Raw genomic sequence first — 6979 nt, forward strand, 5'->3', positions numbered from 1 at the left:
TTGAAGTAAAAACAAAGGGGGATGAATCCCTCTATCACGTTTCTTAGAGAACATAATTGATTCTGTTTAAGAAGGTTGAACGTGACAAGCCATTTAGTTGACCAAGTTGTTAATTTCTGAAGATCAGAATTGATGACAGCAGCTGAAGCTTCAGGTGTCTCGACTACTATGTACAGGATAGTATCATCTGCAAACAAACGAACGTTAGCTTCAATATCATCAACGATGTCGTTTATATAAATGCGAAAAAGAAAAGGACTGAGAATAGAGCCCTGAGGCACTCCCGCAAGTACATAAGACAAAGATTAGGAAGAACGGCTCCTTGTTTCCTACCGGAAATGATATGATGTAAACCAGTTGAGAAGATTCCCTCGGCATGATGTAACCCAGTTGAGAAGATTCCATCTAATGCCGAAAGAAGACAGTTTGTGAATAAGGCCTTTATGTCAGACTTGATCGAAGCCTTAGATATATCACAAAATACCGCCCCACCTGCTTTCCCTCATCAAGAGCTTGACATAATAAGGGGAGAAATTAAGTTGATTTACTGTAGAGTCCCCTTTGATAAAGCCAGACTGATGAGATGTATTGCGATTGCTGCTGGCAACGTAATTGTAAAGCCTTTTGTGAATACAGCGCTCCATTAGCTTGCCTAAATAGCTAAGACAGGACGATTGTTTGAGGGCTTTGAAGGATCAGACTTCTTGAATTTAGGAGTAACATTTGCAAGTTTCCAATGCGATGCTCCGACTGGCCATTCATCCTATGAGCGCTAGCGAATATGAGCCAAGCTCAGCCTGACCATTCATCCTATGAGCGCTAGAGAATATGAGCCAAGCTCAGTCTGGATATTCATCCTCGGAGCGATAGCGAATATGAGCAATGCTCAGTCTGGAACTTCATCCTCGGATCGCTAGCGAATATCAGCCATGTTCAGTCTGGATATTCATCCTCGGAGCGCTAGCGAAAATGAGCCATGCTCAGTCTGGACATTCATCCTCGGAGCGTTAGCAAATATGAGCAATGCTTAGTCTGGACATTTATCTTTGGAGCGCTAGCGAATATGAGCCATGCGCAGTCTGGACATTCATCATCGGAGCGCTAGCGAATATATGCCATGCTCAGTCTGGTTATTCATCCTCGGAGAGCTAGCAAATATGAGCAATGGTCAGTCTGAACATTAATCATTTGAGTGCTAACGAATATGAGCGATGCTCAGTCAGGACATTCATCCTCGGAGCGCTAGCGAATATAGGCCATGCTCAGTCTGGATATTCATTCTCGGGGCGCTAGCAAATATGAGCAATGGTCAGTATGAACATTAATCATCTGTGCGCTACCGAATATGAGCCATGCTCTGTGTGGACATTCATCTTCGGAGCGCAAGCGAATTTATGCCATGCTCAGTCGGGGCATTCATCCTCGGATCGTTAGAAAATATGAGTAATGCTTAGTCTGAACATTCATCTTCTGAGCGCTAGCGAATATGAGCAATGCTCAGTGTGGACATTCATCCTCGGAACGCTAGCGAATATGAGCAATGCTCAGTCTGGATATTCATCCTCGGAGCGCTCGCAAATGTGAGCATTGCTAAGTGTGGACATTCACCATCTGAGTGCTAGCGAATATGAGCCATGCTCTGTGTTGACATTCATCCTCGGAGCGCTAGCGAATATATGCCATGGTCAGTCTGACAATTATCCTCGGAGCGCTAGCAAATATGAGCAATTCTCAGTCTGAACATTCATCTTCTAAGCGCAAGCGAATATGAGCCATGCTCAGTCTGGACATTCATCCTAGGAGCGCTAGCGAATATGAGCAATGCTCAGTCTGGACATTTATCCTCGGATCGCTAGCGAATATGAGCAATGCTCAGTGTGGACATTCATCCTCGGAACGCTAGCGAATATGAATAATGCTCAGTCTGGACATTCATCCTCTGAGCGCTAGCGAATATGAGCAATGCATAGTCTACACATTCATAGTCTGAACGCTAGCGAATATGAGCCATGCTCAGTCTGGACATTAATCCCCGAAGCGCTAGCGAATATATGCTATGCTTAGTCTGGACATTCATCCTTGTATCGCTAGCGTTTATGGGCCATGCCCTGTCTGGATATTCATCTTCTGAGCGCGAGCGAATATTAGCAATGCTCATTCTGGACATTCTTCCTCGGAGCGCTAGCAAATATAAGCCATGCTCAGTCTGGACATTTATCCTCCGAGCGCTAGCGAATATGAGCCATGCTCAGTCTGGACATTCATACTCGGAGCGCTTGCGAATATGAGCATTGCTCAGACTGGACATTTATCCTCGGAGTGGTAGCGAATATGAGCCATGCTCAATCTGGACATTCATCTTCTGAACGCTAGCGAATATGAATCATGCTCAGTCTGGACATTTATCCTATGAGCGCTAGCTAATATTAGTCATGCTCAATCTGGACATTTATTCTCCGAGCGCTACCGAATATGAGCATTGCTCAGTCTGGACATTCATCCTCGGAGCGCTAGCTACTATTAATCATGCTCAGTCTGGACATTCATTCTCGGAGGGCTACCGAATATGAGCCATGCTCAGTCTACACATTTATCCCCAAAGCGCTAACGAATATGAGCCATGCTCAGTCTGGACATTCATCCTCGGAGCGCTAGCGTGTATGAGCCATCCTCACTCTGGACATCCACCCTCGGAGCGCAAGCGATTAAGAGCCATGCTTTGTGTGGATATTCATCCTCGGAGCGCTAGCGAATATGAGCCATGCACAGTCTAGACATTCATCCTCGGAGTGCTAGCGAAGATATGCCTTGTTCAGCCGGGATATTCATCCTCGGAGCGCTAGGAAAAATGACCAATGCTTAGTCTAGACATTCATCCTCGGAGCGCTTGCGTATATGAGCCATGTTCAGTCTTGACATTCAACCTCGGAGCGCTAGCAAATATGAGCAATGCTCAGTCTGGACATTCATTCTCGGAGTGCTAGCGAATATATGCCATGCTTAGTCTAGACATTCATCCTCGGAGCGCTAGCAAATATGAGCCAAGCTCAGTCTGGACATGCATCCTCGGAGCTCTAGCAAATATGAGCAATGCTCAGTCTGGACAATCATCCTCGGAGCGCTAGCGAATATGATCCATGCTTAGTCAGGACATTCATCCTCGGAGCGCTAGCGAATTTAAGCCATGCTCAATCTGGACATGCATCCTCGGAGCTCTAGCAAATATGAGCAATGCTCAGTCTGGACAATCATCCTCGGAGCGCTAGCGAATATGATCCATGCTCTGTGTGGACATTCATCCTCAGAGCGCTAGCGAATATGAGCCATGCTCAGTCTGAACATTCATCCTCAGAGCGCTAGCAAATATGAGGAATGCTCAATCTTACCATTTATCCTCGCAGCGCTAGTGCATATGATCCATGCTCAGTCTTGAAGTTCATCCTCGAAGCGCAAGCGAATATGAGTTATTCTCAGTCAAGACATTTATCCTCTGAGCGCTAGAAAATATGAGCAATGCTCAGTCTGGACATTCATCCTCGGAGCGGTAGCGAATATGAGCCTTGCTCAGTCTTGACATTCATCATCTGAGCGCTAGCAATATGAGCAATGCTCAGTCTTGACATTCCTCCTCGGAGGGCTAGCGTTTTTGAGCCATGCTCAGTCTGGACATTCATCCTCGGGGCGCTACCGAATATGAGTCATTCTCAGTCTTGACATTCATCCTCGAAGCGCTAGCGAATATGAGCCATGCTTAATCTGGACATTCATCCTTTGAGCGCTAGCATATATGAGCCATGCTCAGTCTTTAAAATTCATCCTAGGAGCGCTAGCGAATATGAGTCATCCTCAGTCTCGAAATAATTCATCCTAGGAGCACAAGCGAATATGAGTCATGCTCAGTCTCGAAATAATTCATCCTAGGAGCACTAGTGAATATGAGCCATGCTCAGTCTTGTAATTCATCATCTGAGCGCTAGCAAATATGATCCAGGCTCTATCTGGACATTCATCCTAGAAGCCCTAACGAATAACATCCATGTTCAGTCTTTAAATTCATCTTAGGAGCGCTACCGTATTTCATAGGAATCGCAGTATTTAACAGGTCATTAAATGTCGAATGGATATCCTCGAAAAACATGTTCAACATCTAACAATATGTTGTACATGCCCGGCCATACAGTGCCATCGTAAAGCTACGCCATTGTAGAATTATAAGCTTACAAAAGTTAACATGTTCTTACAATAACGGATGTTTGGAACAAAAACATCTCTTAACGAAGTCATTGTAAGCAATGGTTAAAGGTTTGGCTTCTAGGCTTGTTCCTTTATTCTATTGTAAGGTAATAAGTCCGTCGAATTAATTAGAGCCTGATAAACATAGAGTTAACAGATATTCATCTACTTCAGCTAGCTTATTATTGTATTGTATATCACCATAAAACTTCCTGTTAATATTGAAGTCAACATTTCAATAAAAATGGCTACAACGACATATGGTAAGTGTTTTAACGTTTTAAGAGCTTATTGTGAGATATTTCATATACTTCCTTTAAACACTAGATTTTACATACGTTCATGTTCGGCAACATATCGGCGACATAAATCATAATTACATAATTAATTTCGTTTTTATCTCAGTTTTATTCACATGTTGATATAAATAATACTTGTAGACCTAATTGTGTTGTAAATGTCAGGTTCAGATATGCATGTTATATTAAAATGTAATTTAAGTGTAAAGTACCATTATTCCGTGGTTGAACTTTATTTATTACAAATTATAAAACATTTAAAAAGATAAGTCAGGAAATTAAGCATGTATTCAAAAGGAATAGGTCCAATGCATAACTGTTACACTGAAAATATTTTTCACAAACTTATGAGGTATGCACAATTAGTTTTTGAAGGTATGTATTCCTTTTGTCAATAAATCGGTATTATTTTTCAAAATAGTTTAGAACAAATATATGTTTAAATGGATTTGTTATAATTTTCCATGTTTTATGAAGAAATAATGTACTTTAAGACAATAATACCAGGCAAATGTTATAAAAGACGATTTTGATCGATCATGCATTTATTCTTCGTATTTTTAATAATGGCAACAACAGGCACAGCCCCTGTAATCTCAACTATGTTAACAGGCAACGGATTCAAGGCCAAACAAACACTAAACGAAATACAAACAAAGCCATGGAATAGGAAACTAGCCATTACATATCCATCAAACTAAGGAACATACAGGAACTCGTCCAATAAGTGAAGTTCAACTTTTGTTTAAAGGCATATTGATAGAGACAAGACAAAAAATAACAGAAGGTCATTCAATGCCACAAACAGAGAACACCATCAACTTAACAAATAACCTTATTTATTGTTTAAGCGGAACTTCATACAGCAAATTCTCCTCACCAAGCCCAGCCAGGGAACGGTTACGACCAGTCCTGTGAGGCTAGAAGTTATAATGCAGTGGGACGTGGAAAGAAATGTGGGCAGTTTTGAGGTTCAATATGAATTCTTTAGAAAAAATATATTGTGAAAGCAGAACATAGACATTTTCTTTAAAAAAATGTGTGAAATACTTCCTAAAATCATCTTATCACTTTTCTCCTTTGTTTGATTGATGATAGTAAACTTTGAATGTGAATAACAATGTTCGGTATATTTTAGATCCATCCCCAGAAATCCAGTAGCTGTGATCTGCAGCAACCCGCAACACGCGACAGGTAAACGTTGTCTGATCGCCACTATCTTTCTTGGACTTCTCCTTATTTTCTTCAGCATCGTGTATGCGATTATGCACTACTTCGAGAATAAGTACCATCCGTAGCAAGGAGAACACGCATGTAGCCAACTATAACCTGAACCATATTTGAGGCATTCAATCAAATCTACGTTTTATAATACAACATCGCAAGCTTATAAAATACACAGACATTGAATGCATCAAGTTACACGTTTCCTTTCAATTGGCATTTGAATCATGTATTATATATCTCTCCGATGAATGATGTTTCATTTTTTGTGTGTTAAAAAAGAGAATGTCCCTTATGTTTCAGAGTTTTGTTAGTAGCAATGGGAGTTGGTAGAAGCGAAACATGATAGTTCAAACATAAAACATTGAGTTTTTTGTGTATCCTTTAAATTGCAGTTATAATGTTTATTTTTCTAAAATAAATCCACAAATTCCATTAAAAGGTCTGCAATGTTATTAATTGTTGTTTTTTCTTCATATATTTCATATTTGATTTTCCCTAACATTTCATATTTTGTGTGATTGAAGTATATTTTTTGTACCTAGATGCCTAATAGCCGATTTATTATGATGAAGTCTGCTGCACTTTTATTGACTACATATTTTTGCACTTGATTACGCTGGTTGTATATATTTATTCCGCTATAAATAAATAGATTATACATAAAAAACGACTTTATTGTTCGGACAAATGCATACCAGGTTAAGTACTCTAAAACCCTTTAAATCGCAGTGATTTATTCTACTGACTCTGACCTTGACCTCTAAAACATAATTGTATTGATATTTAATGATACATATATTGTATTTAGTCTGATATTTATATGATCTGAATGTCAGAAAAGGGACTTTCTTATAGATTGAAAACTAATTTTCTATGGACGATCTACTTTCCTTGACTGAATGAGTGCAGATCGTTAGCAGTAGGTGGTACAAGTGGATTATGTAAGGTGTGCACCATGCAAATTTCTATACATAATCATATCCTGTCTTTGGAGTCATCAACTGTGAACTGCGTTAGTACCATAATTGGGATAAAATACGTATACGCGAAGATGACAGTACAACACTACTATCAAACATATCGTGTGGCTATACTGCAGGTGCTTACGCTTAATTTAAATGAGTGTTGACATGGTTTGATGGAACGTTAGCATATTCTGACCAAAATTAACACTATTTTGAATGAAATATAATGAATTTAAAAACAACAACGTGTTTAAG

This window comes from Mya arenaria, chromosome 3, assembly GCF_026914265.1.
Source record: "Mya arenaria isolate MELC-2E11 chromosome 3, ASM2691426v1".
NCBI classification, from domain to species: domain Eukaryota; kingdom Metazoa; phylum Mollusca; class Bivalvia; order Myida; family Myidae; genus Mya; species Mya arenaria.